We start from the raw sequence: 18135 nt of genomic DNA, 5'->3' as shown, positions 1-18135 counted from the left end.
TTGATTTGTTGTTCATTATTCCCTCGAAGTAGTAGAAGTAGTAGTGTGTGTGTGTGTGTGTGTGTGTGTGTGTGTGTGTGTGTGTGTGTGTGTGTGTGTGTGTGTGTGTGTGTGTGTGTGTGTGTGTACTTAAATGTGCATTGTTTGCTGTGTGATATTGCCTCCTTCTATTTGATATCAAGTTTATTTTAGTGCAGTGCTGCTTGTTACTTTCATTAACCGGACGACGAATGAAAAGAGTTGTCTAGCCTCGTTAATCGCCACGTGTGTGCATTGTCACTCTTTTGCATCAGTTTCAGCAGCCGTGGGTGTTTGTACTACAAAAGAAACAGTAGTAAGAACTCAATCTGTCCATATTGGATTAAAATGATCAAAACACCCTGGTTGATAACCACACTTGGATACAATGATGGAGCCCAACTAGCATTAGCTTGCTTGCTGGCTTAAATGCTGACATGTAAACAAGAGACATGTTGCTAGAACCTTCCTATCTATTATGTTTTGCAGAAACAACTAAAAAAAAAAAAGGTAAACCCTTTAATGTTAAATGAACTTTAGGGAATATAGAGGCTAAAATTTCGTTATTCATTTCAATGATCGTAAGTGTTTGCCTTGCGATGAGGTGGCGACTTGTCCGGGGTGTACCCCGCCTTCCGCCCGAAGGGACAAGCAGTAGAAAATGGATGGATGGATGGGATTATTATTATTATGGGTCTGCTGCAATGCAAGCAGCCGACTTTTTTTGGTGCTAATTTTACACTTTTTTGTCTATTTCCGCAGCCATACACCTTACAGTCATATAAGGTTGGTAGAGAGGCGGTGCCAGCAACTTGAGGGTTCCAGGTTCGATCCCCGCTTCTGCCAACCGAGTCACTGCCGTTGTGTCCTTGGGCAAGACACTTTACCCACCTGCTCCCAGTGCCACCCACACTGGTTTAAATGTAACTTAGATATTGGCTTTCACTATGTAAAGCGCATTGAGTCATGAGAGAAAAGCGCTATATAAATATAATTCACTCCACTAATTCGAAACATGCTAACTGTATGCATGTTTACGTTAGCGTGCTAGCATGCTAACATTAAAGTGCTAGCTTTTTGAGCTAATTTGGCAACCGTTTACCCTGGAGTCATATAACTTGGTATGTGACACTTGTTAGCGTGCTAACTATGGATGCTAGCACGCTAACATTAAAGTGCTAACTTTTTTTTAAGCTAACTTTACATTTTTTTTTCTCTAATTACACAGCCATACACCTTACAGTCATATAACTTGGTATTCGAAACATGCGAACTGTATGCGTGTTTACGTTAGCCTGCTAGCAAGCTAACATTAAAGTGCTAGCTTTTTGAGCTAATTTGGCAACCGTTTACCCTAGAGTCATATAACTTGGTATGTGACACTTGTTAGCGTGCTAACTTTAGCATGCTAGCACACTAACAATAAAGTGTTAACTTTTTTTTAAGCTAACTTTACATTTTTCGCCCTAATTACACAGCCATACACCTTACAGTCATATTACTTGGTATGTGACACGTGCTAACCTTTAGCATGTTTATGTTAGCATGCTAGCATGCTAACATTAAAGTGCTAGCTTTTCGAGCTAATTTGGCAACCGTTTAACCTAGAGTCATATAACTTGGCATGTGACAGCTGTTAACTGTTAGTGAGCTAACGTTAGCATGCTAGCAAGCTAGCTTGAGCATGCTAACTTTTTCATCTAATTTTACACTTTTTTCTCTATGTCCGCAGACATACACCTTACAGTCATATAACTTGGTATTCGAAACATGCTAACTGTATGCATGTTTACGCTAGCCTGCTAGCATGCTAACATTAAAGTGCTAGCTTTTTGAGCTAATTTGGCAACCGTTTACCCTAGAGTCAAATAACTTGGTATGTGATACGTTAACTGCTAGCATGCTAACATTAAAGTGCAAACTTTTTACCTAACTTTACGTTTTTTTCTCTAATTACACAGCCATACACCTTACAGTCATATAACTTGGTATGTGACACATGCTGACCGTTATCATGTTTATGTTAGCATGCTAACATTAAAGTGCTAGCTTTTTTAGCTAAATTTGCAACCGTTTAACCTAGAGTCATATAACTTGGTAGATGACAGCTGTTAACTGTTAGTCTGTGAACGTTAGCATGCTAGCAAGCAAACTTGAGCATGCTAACTTTTTCATCTAATTTTACACTTTTTTCTCTATGTCCGCAGCCATACACTTTACAGTCATATAACTTGGTGTTGGAAACATGCTGACTGTATGCATGTTTACACTAGCATGCTAACATTAAAGTGCTAGCTTTTTGAGCTATTTTGGCCACCGTTTATCCAAGAGTCATATAACTTGGTATGTGACACTTGTTAACTGCTCGCATGCTAATGTTAGCATGCTAACATTAAAGTGCAAACTTTTTAGTTAACTTTACATTTGTTTCTCTAATTACACAGCCATACACCTTACAGTCATATAACTTGGTATGTGACACATGCTGACCGTTATCATGTGTTTACCCTAGAGTCAAATAACTTGGTATGTGACACTTGTTAACTGCTCGCATGCTAATGTTAGCATGCTAACATTAAAGTGCTAACTTTTTGAGCTAATTGTACACTTTTTTCTCTAATTCCCCAGCCACATTTTTAGCTAACTTTACGTTTTTTCCCCCTAATTACACAGCCATACACCTTGGTATGTGACACATGCTAACGGTTAGCATGTTTATGTTAGCATGCTAGCATGCGAACATTAAAGTGTTAGCTTTTTGAGCTAATTTTGCAACTGTTCAACCTAGAGTCATATAACTTGGTATGTGACAGCTGTTAACTGAGAGAATGCTAACAATAGCATGCTAATTGAGCTAATTTTGCTACCGTTTATAGTGTCATATAACTTGGTATGCGACACTTTTTAACTGTTAGCATGAAAACGATAGCATGCTAGTAAGCTACCTTAAGCATGCTAAGTTTTTTCATCTAATTTTTTACTTTTTTTCTATTTCCACAGCCATATTACTTGATATGTGAGACATGCTAACTGTAGACATGCCATCGTTAGCACACATGCTAAGTGTTAGCATTTTAATGTGCCCATGCTAATGTTTAAGGCTAGCTCTGTAGCTCTTTTTGTAGAGTTACACCTTAAACCCTGGGATTCAGACACTCGGCACCATCCTAAAAGCATGCCGGCTTCCTGCGACCCCCAGTCAGAGGTCCAGGGCACAGATAGCAGGCCCATCAAAATTTCTGCGGGAATTTTCCAGTTATTATTATTATACTTTAAAACACCCACTTATGTTACTAAATTTGGTTACACACACACACGCACATGCAAATGGACGCCTATTACATGCTGTTGAGTCATAAACACACACACACACACACACACACACACACACACACACACACACACACACACACACACACACACACACACACACACACACACACACATGAATATGCTGTGAGGCACATATTACATGGGTGCATGTAAAAAAAGAGACCTTAACATATTTTCCCATTAAAAAACATAATTCCCCAATCTAAACTTATGTAAACACATAACTTTCTAAACTACCAAGATACAGTGTTGACTTTGAACATAAAGGCTGTGCTCTTTTTGCACCAAGTTATCGATATAAAAAGTGTCAAGTTGGAACAGACGGACGCAGACTTTTGTTCGACAGGAAGTGAACTCGCGCAACATAAACCGTCACATAAAACTTTCTAAAACGTTTACGAATGAAATTGGAAGAATATAAACATTTCAAAACACAAAAATAAAAATAAAATGGCTCTTGTGAAGCCAGAATAATATTTGATGTTACCTCTGCCAAGAAAGTGTTTTGTGTGTCTTTTTATTTTGGTAATTAAAAAAACCAGCTTGGTTAAGAGTTTAGATGTGTGGAAGTACTTTTTCAGCACATGAAACAAAAATAACAATGCAAATCGTGATAATTTTGGTTACAATAACTTTATTTAGCCATTTGATTTATCGTTTTGCTTGTGTATATTTGAGGGTCCTCCACCCCCTCCTTAACAAAGACAGAATCTATTTTCTTGCTTTTCGTTGTGATTTTTATCCAACAGCAGCATTTTGCTAACAGATAGAGAATATTTTATTGTTATTATTTGTTTTTTTTTTAATTAACTTGGGTATTTAAAAAGTTTACATTCCAATTACAATGTTAAAATATACAAGAAATGCAAGTTTATTGCATTTGAAAGGGTAATACTTGCATTATTATTATTATGTATTGTCATTACATCAGTGGTTAATTTAGTTCCCCCCCAAAAAATTGCAATAATATTGTTTATCGGAAATCATTGCTAGGTCAATATGTCTTCCTGTGCTTTTGATGCTGTCTTGTTGACAAACAACCACATCAAAAGTAGCGTTACGTCAAAGTAATTAATTTTCTCGTTACTAGTGAAAGTTAACGCCGTTATTGGCAACACTGCTGCATAGTAAACGCGTGATCGTGGCAAAATCTGAACACATCAAAGGTCAGCAAGCAGCTTCCGGTACATTTGACCGGCGTTTGAGTTCTTTTTACAATTGACAATTCAACTAGACAAACCTGTGACGTGATTTACCACGGGGAAAAAAACATTTCCCTCGTCGCTGAAGTGAAGTGTTTACTTCTTTTTACACTTGACGGACAAGCTCATTACGTTACAAAAGGTCCTGCGGTCATGTTAGACACTCAATGCTTTGTGGTCGTTTGCAGTCCTGATGCCACACACACACACACGCGCACACACACACGCACACGCACATGCACACGCACACGCACACACACACACACACACACACACACACACACACACACACACACACACACACACACACACACACACACACACACACACACACACACACATTCTTGTATGTGTTACCTTCTTGAGACCTGAGAAAAATGCCTACCTCTTTAGAACCACCCTTTCTAGATATATAAATAATTGTATTTACAACATTATTAATATATACATATTAAAAAGGTAAGCTTTTAGTAAAAAAAAATTGGGGGGGGGGTTGTTTGTAATTGGTTTTTTTTAAATGTATTATTTACCTTAAGTTATTACAGTATGTCTCTATAAACATGTTTGTTTGTTTTTTGTTTTTTTTAATTAATTTTGGCCAAAGGGGGCGCATTTCAATTTCTTACACACACTTGTTATTTCATATGTTGTCCAGAGGGGGAGCACTTCAAATTTTTATACACACTTGTTATTTCATATGTGGACGAGAGGGGGAGCACTTTTAAAACCCACAGTCAATTTGAAAAATCCCTCCTTTTTGGGACCACTCTCATTTTGCACCTGTCAATGTTCACTTTTGTATGCACATTAAATCAACCAAAAAAATCCTGCCTTTGGAGCAATGTTCACGGACTCTAGTATTTGGCTCTCTATTAGATGCAATGGTTTTCCGTATTGGCACCATGATTTCGGTCCTAACTTGTTCACCGGTCCTCGTATAGAAGGTACTTTTCCTTGTTGATGTCTCGAGACGGGTAAAATACAAGAACACACACACACATTCTTGTATTTGTTACCTTCTTGAGACCTGAGAAAAATGCCTACCTCTTGAGGACCACCCTTTCTAGATATATAAAGATTTGTATTTACAAAATTAATAATATATACAAACTATGCAAATATAAAAAAGCTTTAAAAAAAAAAAATATATATATTTTTTATTTGTAATTGTTTATTAATTATTTCAAAGTATTACAGTATGTCTCCATATACATATTTATTTTATGTTTTTTTTAATTAATTTTGGCCAGAGGGGGAGCACTTAAAAATTTGTACACACACTTGTTATTTAATGTGTTGTCCAGAAGGGAACACTTCAAATTTTTACACACACTTGTTATTTCATATGTTGACCAGAGGGGGGAGCACTTTTAAAACCGACACGCAGTCAATTTGAAAAATCCTTCCTTTTTGGGACCACCCTCATTTTGCACCTGTCAATGTTTACTTTTATATGCACATTAAATCAACCAAAAACAAAATCCTGACTTTGGAGCAATGTTCACGGACTCTAGTATTTGGCTCTCTATTAGATGCAATGGTTTTCCGTATTGGGACCATGATCTCGGTTCTAACTTGTTCACCGGTCCTCGTATGGAAGCTACTTTTCCTTGTTGATGTCTCGAGACGGGTAAAATACAAGAACACACACACACACACACACACACACACACACACACACACACACACACACACACACACACCTTCTTGTATTTGTTGCCTTCTTGAGACATCTGAAAAATGCCTACCTCTTTAAGACCACCCTTTCTAGATATATAAAGATTTGTATTTACAAAATTAATAATATTTACAAACTATGCAAATATAAAAAAGAAGCTTTTAAAAATATATAGTTTTTATTTTTATTTGTAATTGTTTTTTAATATTCATTATTTCAAGTTATTACAGTAGGTCTCTATATGCATATTTATTTTATGTTTTTTTTAATCAATTTTGTCCAGAGGGAGAGCACTTAAACATTTTTACACACACTTGTTATTTAATGTGTTGTCCAGAAGGGAACACTTCAAATTTTTTACACACACTTGTTATTTCATATGTTGACCAGAGGGGGAGCACTTTTAAAACCCACACACAGTCAATTTGAAAAATCCCTCCTTTTTGGGACCACCCTCATTTTGCACCTGTCAATGTTTACTTTTGTACGCACATTAAATCAACCAAAAAAAAAATCCTGACTTTGGAGCAATGTTCACGGACTCTAGTATTTGGCTCTCTATTAGATGCAGTGGTCTTCCGTATTGGGACCATGATCTCGGTCCTAACTTATGGAAGGTACTTTTCCATGTTGATGTCTGGAGACGGGTAGAAGTACAAGAACACACACACACACACACACACACACACACACACACACACACACACACACACACACACACACACACACACACACACACACACACACACACACACACGTGCTGATCCACTTAAGTAGACGTCCTGAGCTCTTCGTCCTTGCTGACATTATAAAACAAATGTAGGAAGAAGCATATTTCCCACATGTGAAGGTGACTAATAACACAATATGTCAGGTAAGGTTGTATTTTTGCCCTATTCCCCACGCGAAGAATGCACTACCGATCCGATAAGTCCGAAAGAAAAAGAGATGATACAGTATTATCTGCTCACAGACGCCACCTGGTGGTTGTTCGAGCGCACTTCAGCGGGTCCCGCTCCTTCATGCTTCAGTCACACGCAGGATTCTCACAGGAATTAAGCAAAAATACAAGCCCTTAATGGGATACACCACACAAAAAACCGTCGGTTTCACAAACACAACAATGCTTCGTGTCGGTTGTGGTGGTTTGGTGGACGTCACGCTATTCAGAACTTTACTGGACGAAAGAAAGGGACAAGCGGTAGAAAATGGATGGATGGATGGAAAGAAAGGTTTCAGCACCACTACCGTAGCTGTCCTCGGTGCTGAAACCCGCCGGGAGCCTCCACAAAACACAAATACTAGTAAAGTACTCATTATTTGTAGTATTACTTGTAGTATTATTGTTGCTCTTTAGAGTTTTTACTCTGTTGCGCGCGCACCTCAACCGTGAAAGTATCACCGCATATCGTATTTATATTCAGTACAAAAGTGACGTGACGAAGAACAAAAGTAAATGGAGCCACATTAAAATAAGAGCGTTTTGTTTGTCAATAAGGTGACGTAATGACTAAAACTAGTGAAGAAACAAACGTAAATCGATACTTATTTAGTCCGTGCGCCGGCTCGCTGTAGTTTTGTTGTCGCCTCGTTTCGCGAGCCGGAAGTGACAGAAAATATTATGTTAAAAAATAAAAAATAAAAAAGAGTAATAGTGACCTACCTGGTAAAAGATTTGCTTCTTCCTCTCGGTTTCAATGTGCCGTGAAATCCCGGTTCGAGATGTCCGCACGCCGCTCGTTTCCACCACAATGATGGTGAGGAGGAGTGAAGGAGAGGAGGGCGGATGTTTCGGCGCCACGCTTCCGGTTCTACAAAGTAAAAGCGTACTGGGACTCACTTCCTGACACGGAAATCCATGTCATTGAATTTGTACACATTTGTACATGTACTTTTACTCTCCTACTCATGAAAGTATTGTACAATTCAAACAAAAACATTTATTATTTTGACTTAATTATCATTATTTTGACAAATCTCAGGAGACCACCCCCCCCACCTTAAATAGTAACATGTAACATTGATATGCAGTAATACTTCTTTATGAATAGTATTTCTATATTAACAGCTCAGCTAAGTAACTGCACTTTTACTTGAGTACAATATTTTTTTTCCCTTACCATCTGTTATTTTATACTATATTTTTAATTCATGTTATTAGTTTTCTCTCAAAGTCTGAACATTGAAACTGTAATAAAAAAAAAAACATTTCATCTGGGGGAAAAAAGATGCTCAAATTAATATGAAAATATATAATATAATACATAATATATTAGTCCATTTTCTACCACTTGTCCATGAAGGTGGAACTTGAAAATAATTGGTTAAAAAGTTACCAGAGTGAATTATATTCAACCTGCAAAAAAAAAGTGCTCTTATTTTTATATTTGATACATTTTTAAACATTTCACATCATAAGTAGATTTTTTAGTTTCAACGATGTTTTTAAGTACAAAACTGAGATTTTAAAAAGCAAAATTGTTGACAAGTGACTAATTGTATTTAACCGGAAACTGACTTCGTTTCATATAATTAGCACAATAGCAGAGTGCATAATTGTATTTAGCTAGCTACATGTAATCAATTTTATTTTATAACAATGAATCACATTTTGTAACATGTACAATACAAGGAGCAATTTGAAATGTACATCATAACCGTTAAAATAACAAAAACAGACTTGTTCACGTTTTTACATACCTTTTTGCGGACACTTGTTTTGGTGGTTCAGCTACGCGGCTTCCGGTCAACATTGTTACATACTTGACGTTGTTGACAAAATGGCCGCGTCTTCTAAATTGAAAAGAAGCGCATGACGAAGAAAACACAAAAAAATCAAACCTCGGCAGCTCATGAATGGACTTAACGGGCGGACATGTCACATTCCCACACTTTCATACAGCTAAAGTCACCGGAATAAGGCAATGAGATAAGAATGTATAATAGGAAAAAAATGAGGTCAACCATAATAAAACTTAGAAAAACACAAACTATACAATTAACTTGAAATGTGCAATAATTTGTGAAATAACCCTTTCAAAAATAAGTGTTGACCTGTGGAGATTTTAAAGGACGCCCACGATGGTCACGTGCCCCTTATTTTGAGTGACAGTGGATGACAGGCAGAGACCTGTCAATCATCCTCGTCCTCCTGCTGTCACATTCTCACATCACTTCACACGTTCAGACTGCTCATCTTCTCCTTCCTCCCCCTCATCACCTCCTTTCGGACGAATCCACACATTTCGCAAGGGAACGGCTAAGGCGGCGTCAGAGGTCAACGAGGAAACAACAAGAAGAAGAAGTAAAAGTTGTGTTGAAAACAAGCAGCAGTTTGAATGTTGATTTTGTGTTGTGATGACATGACAATTCTCACTTTGTTATCTGCGGCAGGATGAGCAGCGTCGCCCCACACCCACCCACCCACCCACCCACACCACCACCAAGCCACGGCCCCCGCTTGCTTGCTCATGACCCACAGGCAGGAAATTACTCGGCTGTTGCATGATGTATTAAAACACACACACACACACACAAACACACACACTTGTATTTGTTACCTTCTTGAGACCTGAGAAAAATGCCTGCCTCTTTAGGACCACCCTTTCTAGATATATAAAGATTTTGTGTTTACAACATGAATAACATATACATACTATGCAAATATAAAAAAGCTTGTTGGAATTTCACAAGACAAAGGTCACAATTTCACAAGAAAAACGTAGAATTTTGGCAGTATCATAATAAATGTCGTCATTTTGCTCAACGCAAGTCAAAATTTTACAAGAAAAACGGAACATTTGTGCAATATTATGATAAAGGTTGGAATTTTACTCAATGACAGTCACAATTTTACAAGAAAAGCTTAAAATGTTGGCAATTTTATGAAAAGAGTCGTAAGTTTACTCGACAAAAGTCACAATTTTATAAGAAAACTTGAAACACGTTTGGCAATATTGGAATAATCGGAATTTTACTTGACAAAAATAATTTTACTCAGAAAATGTCAGTTTTACAAGAACAACAAAAAATTGGCAATATTGTGATAAAAGTCAGAATTTTATGTGACAAATGTCACCATTTTGCATTAAAAAGTAACAATTTTACATAAAAAAGTTATAATTTTACGAGATTAGTATTAAAAAAAAATTGTTTTTACATTTTTTGTTTGTAGTTGGTTTTTAATCATTATTTACTTCAAGTTATTATAGTATGTCTCTATATACATATTTATTTTATTTTTTTTATAAATTGTGGCCAAAGGGGGTGCATTTCACTTTCTTACACACTTGTTATTTCATATGTTGACCAGAGGGGGAGCACTTTTAAAACCGACACAGTTAATTTAGAAAAATCCCTCCTTTTTGGGACCATCCTAATTTTGACAGATTTTACCCCCAGGGGTGCAAATGAGACATTCTCTATTAGATGCAATGGTTTTCCGTATTGGGACCATGATTTATGTCCTAACTTGTTCACACCTCCTCATATGGAAGCTACTTTTCCTTGCTGATGTCTTAAGAAGGGTAGAAATACACACACACACACACACGCTCTTGTATTTGCTACCTTCTTGAGACCTGAGAAAAATGCCTGCCTCTTTAGGACCACCCTTTCTAGATATATAAAGATGTGTGTTTACAACATGAATAATATATACATACTATGCAAATATAAAAAAAATGAGTTGGAATTCCACAAGAAAAAAGGTCACAATTTCACAAGAAAAACGTAGAATTTTGGCAGTATTATAATAAAATTTGTAATTTTACTCAACGCAAGTCAAAATTTTACAAGAAAAACTGAACATTTGTGCAATATTATGATAAAAGTTGGAATTTTACTCAATAACAGTCGCAATTTTACAAGAAAAGCTTAAAATGTTGGCAATTTTATGAAAAGAGTCGTAATTTTACCCGACAAAAGTCACAATTTTATAAGAAAACTTAAAAACGTTTGGCAATATTGGAATAATCGGAATTTTACTTGACAATAATAATTTTACTCAGAAAATGTCAGTTTTACAAGAACAACAAAAAATTGGCAATATTGTGATAAAAGTCAGAATTTTATGTGACAAATGTCACCATTTTGCATTAAAAAGTAACAATTTTACATAAAAAAGTTATAATTTTACGAGATTAGTATTTAAAAAACTAAATTGTTTTTACATTTTTTGTTTGTAGTTGGTTTTTAATCATTATTTACTTCAAGTTATTATAGTATGTCTCTATATACATATATATATATTTTTTTTATATAAATTGTGGCCAAAGGGGGTGCATTTCAATTTCTTACACACTTGTTATTTCATATGTTGACCAGAGGGGGGGGGGGCACTTTTAAAACCGACACACAGTTCATTTTGAAAAATCCCTCCTTTTTGGGACCATCCTAATTTTGACAGATTTTACCACCAGGGGTGCAAATGAGACATTCTCTATTAGATGCAATGGTTTTCCGTATTGGAACCATGATTTATGTCCTAACTTGTTCACACCTCCTCATATGGAAGCTACCTTTCCTTGTTGATGTCTTAAGAAGGGTAGAAATACAAGAACACACACACACACACACACACACACACACACACACACACACACACACACACACACACACACACACACTCTTGTATTTGTTACCTTCTTGAGACCTGAGAAAAATGCCTACCTCTTTTGGACCACCCTTTCTAGATATATAAAGATTTGTGTTTACAACATCAATAATATATACATACTATGCAAATATTTAAAAAAATAATTGGAATTCCACAAGAAAAAAATGTCACAATTTCACAAGAAAAACGTAGAATTTTGGCAGTATTATAATAAAATTTGTCATTTTACTCAATGCAAGTCAAAATTTTACAAGAAAAACGGAACATTTGTGCAATATTATGATAAAAGTTGGAATTTTACTCAATGGCAGTCGCAATTTTACAAGACAAGATTAACATTTTGGCAATTTTATGAAAAGAGTCGTAATTTTACTCGACAAAAGTCACAATTTTATAAGAAAACTTTAAAAATGTTGCCGATATTATAATAATAATCGGAATTTTACTTGGCAAAATTATGACAAGTCATAATTTTACTCAGAAAATGTCACTATTTTACAAGAACAACAAAAAATTGGCAATATTGTGATAAAAGTCAGAACTTTATATGACAAGCGTAACCATTTTGCACTAAAAAGTAATATTTTTACATAAAAAAGTAACAATTTTATGAGAAAATATTGCAATATTACAGAAACAGAAAGAATATGAGAAATTGTTACCAATTTTGTAAAAAGAAATCACATTGTGAAAAAAAGACTGCTTTTAGTAAAGAAAAATGTTTTTGAATTTTTTGTTTGTAATTTGGTTTTTAATGTTCATTTTTTACTTAAAGTTATTACAGTATGTCTCTATATACATATTGATTTTATTTTTTTAAATAAATTGTGGCCAAAGGGGGTGCATTTCAATTTCTTACACACACTTGTTATTTCATATGTTGAACAGAGGGGGAGCACTTTAAAACCGGCACACAGTTCATTTGAAAAATCCCTCCTTTTTGGGACCACCCTCATTTTGATGGATTTCACCACCAGGGGTGCAAATGAGACATTCTCTATTAGATGCAATGGTTTTCCGTATTGGGACCATGATTTATGTCCTAACTTGTTCACAACTCCTCATATGGAAGCTACTTTTCCTTGTTGATGTCTCAAGAAGGGTAGAAATACAAGAACACACACACACACACGCAGCCTCCTGTCAAAGGCTTGACTGGCATATAAAAAAAAAACTACACTGCAAACAAACATGTAATCTGGACTCAAAAGAAAAAAAACCAAAATGGGACACGATTAAATCAGACTTCATTAGGGAGGAAAACCAGAAATATTGAACATATATTTAAAGACTTTCTGCTCAAAACAGAAAAAAATAAATAAAACAAATAGGTCAGATAAGAAGGTGCAAGGTTAGCATGCAAGCAGTCGCCATCACTGCAACGGTTTGTATCCAATTCAATCCCAAGTTTGTTGGGAGACTTTTGTTGGACAGGCAGGGGTAGGGTCTTCTGGAAGTTTTCACATGCATTTATTAAATGTTACAGCGTCGGTCTCACTCCCGCAGAAGTCTGTTGTGGTAATTGGGATTTGTTATATATTGTATATATTATATCAAAATATAATATTGTATCAGTATATATTATATACTGTATATATCATATGTAAACATTACATATGTTATATTTTGTATTGCTAATATGGTACATTTTTAGTCTACTTTATACCTTTTGTTTTCGCCCTCTTTTTGTCGCTTTGTGTGTATTATCCTTTCCATCCTTTGTAACTGAGCTACTGTGTGGAACAATTTCCCTAAAGTTTGTCTGAGTCTAAGTAAGCGGGTGCCTCCACAAGCATGTATCTGCAAAAGTGAGACCCGATCAATATTTTTGTCACTCTCTTTGTCCTAAAAGTCCGATGGCTCAAAGAGTCCACGGTTTCCTGAGGACGGGACCATCTCAAGGGAAAAGAAGGGATGTGTAACTAATTAAAACTATTATAAATAGAACATTATCTGTAGCTACATTATCCTCTCTGAGAATTAGAACTTTTTATCATATTTAATGCAGCTTGAGGTTACTTGGGGTCACACAGTCATCATTCTTACAGTTTTGTACAGATGATTAAAAGAGCCAAAAAAACATGCATCAATGTCTAAATAGTGATAGCAGTCAGGCGGCGTAAAGGCCACATACATGCAGGTGTGTGTGCTCCAGAGTGAAGGTGGCAGAGGCAACTGTATGTGAGTGCGCTTAAACTAAACAGTTTGAAGTCAATAGAGTTCAAAACTATACAAAATTAATCTAGGTAAAAAAAAAATATATATATATATATATATAAAAAAAGAAATACAATTAAAAAAAAAATAAAATAAAAAAAAAAATATATATATATATATATATATATATACACATACACAGGCCAAAAGTTCGGACACACCTTCTCATTCAATGTGTTTCATGACTATTTACATTGTAGATTGTCACTGAAGACATTAAAACTATGAATGAACACATGTGGAGTTATGTACTTAACAAAAAAAAAGGTGAAATAACTGAAAACATGTTTTATATTCTAGTTTCTTCAAAATAGTCACCCTTTGCTCTGATTACTGCCGTGCCTCATGAATATGATTATGTAGAGATGAAAAAGAATGGTACCTAAAGTTGAGCCTTGGGGAACCCCACACCTTTTTTCATGGGTTCCTGAGGAATATGTATCCATACTTACCTAAAAGATCAGTGGGATAAGAATGGAAGCAGTTAGTACTAAAAGGTCGACTAGGTGTTTAAGTCTAATTAATATGTCTACTGTATCAAAAGCAGAACCAACACAGATTTTTATTACTTCCATCCGATATCGTTTAAAATATTTACCAGCGCTGGTTCATCCTAAAACTAGACTGATGTCTGTCTAAAATGTTATTTCTATTTAAAAAAAAGTTTAAAACTATGTTTTATTTATTTGTAAATTTGTTTGTCCAAATAAAGTAAAAAGTCAGACATAAGTAAAAATGTTTGAGTCCAAACTACACTTCTTTACCAGCGCCGTTTTAAAAGCGGGAGGGAAGACCTCTGCCTGAAAAGAGAAGTTCATAATGCTTAAATCAGGGGTGTCAAAGTCATTTTAGCTCAGGGGCCGCATGGAGGAAAATCTGTGCACACGCGGGCCGAACTATTAAAATCATGGCATCAAAACAAAAAAATTAAGACAACCTCAGATTGTTTTCTTTGGCCAAAAATAGAACAAACATATTCTGAAAACATTACAATAAAAAACATAGAAAAAATACAGGCAGCGGTAAAGTTCAGATCCATGAAGGAAAGAAGAAAGTGAATGAATGTTTATAACTGAATACATTTACATATGCATAAAAATGTGTTTTCTTTTCTATTATTTTTTTTAATGAATTCACGTTTATGACAACCTTTTTCCAAAACACAATATAGAATGTGAGATATAACAGGATAATGCATACATGTATCATTTGTTTTCAAAACGCTTACAAAAAAGTGGGACCCCAAAAATGTACTGTGGGACCCCATTTTTATGACATGACGGGGTCCCTGGGACCCCATTTTGACAATTGGTGCGTGCAAAACAGCAGTATGTGGCCGAGACCTGCGGGCCGCTTCTAATACTAATCAAATATCATCCCGGGGGCCATAGATCTTTAATTTGCGGGCCGGATCTGGCCCGCGGGCCCTGACTTTGACAGCTATTAAAAAAAGGTCTCAATTGCTCTGTTTATTGCTATTCTGAATGTTGCTGGGTCGGGTTTGGTTTTGGAATTGGATTGCATTATTATAGTATTGTGTATTGTTTTGTTGGATTGACTAATATATTCTTTTATTTAAAAAAAAAAACGGCACCCCTTTTTATTGATCATTTTAAACTCTGTTCTTTTTATTCTGTTATCCATTTTATTAGAGCTATTCTTACTTTTATTATCACTAATTTATGTTTTTATTCATTAATGTATGTTTTATTTTAAAATATATTTTACATTATTGTTTTACATGATGCCAATTCATATTCATATTCTACAAATCCAACTGTGGGGGGGGCGTGGCCTGTGGGCCTGCAGCGAAGCGGGGTGTGCCAGGACCGGCCTCGAAGTCAGCGACAGGTGCGTAGATGGCCCACCTGGGCCTTGTTATCTAATCACCTGTCGCTGACTTCGAGGCCGGTCCTGGCACACCGTGCTTCGCTGCAGGCCCGCAGGCCACGCCCTCCTCCACACCCACCAAAAGCTGTTTAACAAGCATTATATCACTGGTCTGACCATGCAAGTTTCGCCCCACTAACAAACGCGACAAAAGGATACAATTGTTCCAAAAGCATTGTTTAATGTCACTCACTGTATCAACAGAAATATAGCAATCACCATAACAAGTTTTTTTTAAATCTCTTTGTCTGTGTGTGTTTGCAAATTAATTTGAATGCCAGTTTCACTTCTACTTGTGTCAAATATAAACATGTATACGTTAAACATTAGCATAGCTATGTCAGCTAAGTGCTAACATGATACTAATGTTGTAACATGCTGTTTCTTTTTTTGCTGAAGAAAAACTAAATGATCAAAGTCACAGCTCTCATGTCTTTAATCAACCCTGTGGATTATTTCAAGAAGATTTTAAAATTGTTATTCTTAAGTGGGACTTTCTTGGTTGAATAAAAGGTAAAAAAAGTGTAGTGAAGCCTAGTTCACATACAAAGCTAAACCGCCTTTTCACTTCAAGATGCTCATCGCTTTAGATTTGTGAATATGACTCCAACAAGTTGCAAAAGCGGAACAAAAAGGTTGGGGTCAAAGGTCAGTCAATGTTTAGTGCCGAAGGAATATGGAGGTTAATTTTCTTTTTACCAAAGCAATTTTTTTACACTAAATTTATGTAATTACATTTTTTGCGTTATAATTTTTTGACATCAAATTATGCTGACAATTTCATTAAATAAAAATTTTAGTAAAAATGTGTTTAAAAAAATCAGTTGGTTAAAATACAGTATATACAAATTCAGTGTAAAAAATTAATTGCAGAAAAAATCAGTGAAGAAATATTTGTTTTAAGTCAGGAGCAATCAATCCTGTCTCAGAACCAGCTAACAAGGTGTCAAGTTTGCAGGTGGATTTTTCTGCACTGAATTTTTTTTAGACTGAAATTGTTTTTACACAAAAAATTTTACACACTGAAATGTTTAACAAACTGAATTTTAACTAAAGGCTTAGTGGCCACATGCGTGGACAGCACCTTTTAGCTCTTATTTCCAAAATTGTGTACACTACTGAATTGGGGTCTTATGGCCACTTATGTGGACACTTACACTGCCATCTGGTGGTGTCAGAAGAGTATAACATATAATGGAATTTGGAGAAAAAAAAGTGTAAAAATAAGAATTAGCATGTCACTAAACATGAAGTACCCGCTTGTTATTTATGGACTAAGTACATCATATCAAAATATGATTCTTAGTTTTTATTCTAATTAGGGTCCAATAAGCCCAAATAGTAAAGAGAAATTAAAAAAAAAAAAAGCATGTAAACAAACAGCTCGGGCCTAAAGAGGTTAAAACAAATTTTGCCCACACATTTTGATTCATTGGAATTGTCAGCATAATTTGATGTAAAAAAAAATATTTTCCAAAAAGTTAAACGCAAAAAATATATTTACCGTATTTTTCGGAGTATAAGTCGCACCTGCCGAAAATGCATACGTAATAAAAAAGGAAAAAAACATATATAAGTCGCACTGGAGCCCGGCCAAACTATGAAACAAACTGCGACTTATAGTCCAAAAAATACGGTACATGAATTCAGCGTCCAAAAAAGCCTTCTTAATAAAAACTCAAATGAACCTTCATAAACACGTGACGTCATCTCATTTTATTTGTTGTGTGTATTTGAAATAAAATATTACCAAATTTTTCTGTAACACGTTTAAAAAAATGGAGATTATTTTGCTTGTGACTGACAACTCTCTCCTTGTGCGCTCAACTGTGTGTCCAAAATAATAAGATGGTCCACTTGAACTTCCCCTGAGGTTTCTTCTTTTTGTACGTGTTAAACATTGTGTATGTGTGTGTTTGTGCGTGCTACCAAGACATCAACTCCATTCACATTCTTCCAACTTAACCTTTCCATCAAAGGTGTGCCTGAAAAGTAAAATGTTAAAGTGCTCTGAGGTGAGTTGGGGTTTTACTCATGGTCTTTTCATAGCTGGCACACACACAGAAACACTTTCTTGTATTTGTTACCTTCTTGAGACCTCCAAAAAATGCTTCCTTCTAGTATCATAATAAAAGTCGTAATTTTATTCAACGCAAGTCAAAATTTTACAAGAAAAAATT

The 18135-nt window shown here is 35.5% G+C and overlaps 1 protein-coding gene across 2 annotated transcripts in view; it reads right to left on the bottom strand.

The window, feature by feature from the left end:
* The window catches only part of LOC133608521 (synaptosomal-associated protein 25-A-like), a 95472-nt gene extending 87415 nt beyond the window's left edge, over positions 1-8057 (bottom strand). For both annotated transcript variants that reach the window (XM_061963806.2, XM_061963805.2), the window contains exon 1: positions 7895-8057. The gene's annotated coding sequence lies outside the window, so the exon portion shown is untranslated. The remainder of the gene's footprint in view (positions 1-7894) is intronic.
* Positions 8058-18135: the final 10078 nt, after the last annotated feature.

This window comes from Nerophis lumbriciformis, linkage group LG06, assembly GCF_033978685.3.
Source record: "Nerophis lumbriciformis linkage group LG06, RoL_Nlum_v2.1, whole genome shotgun sequence".
NCBI lineage: Eukaryota > Metazoa > Chordata > Actinopteri > Syngnathiformes > Syngnathidae > Nerophis > Nerophis lumbriciformis.
This window is presented reverse-complemented; position numbering and strand designations above follow the sequence as displayed.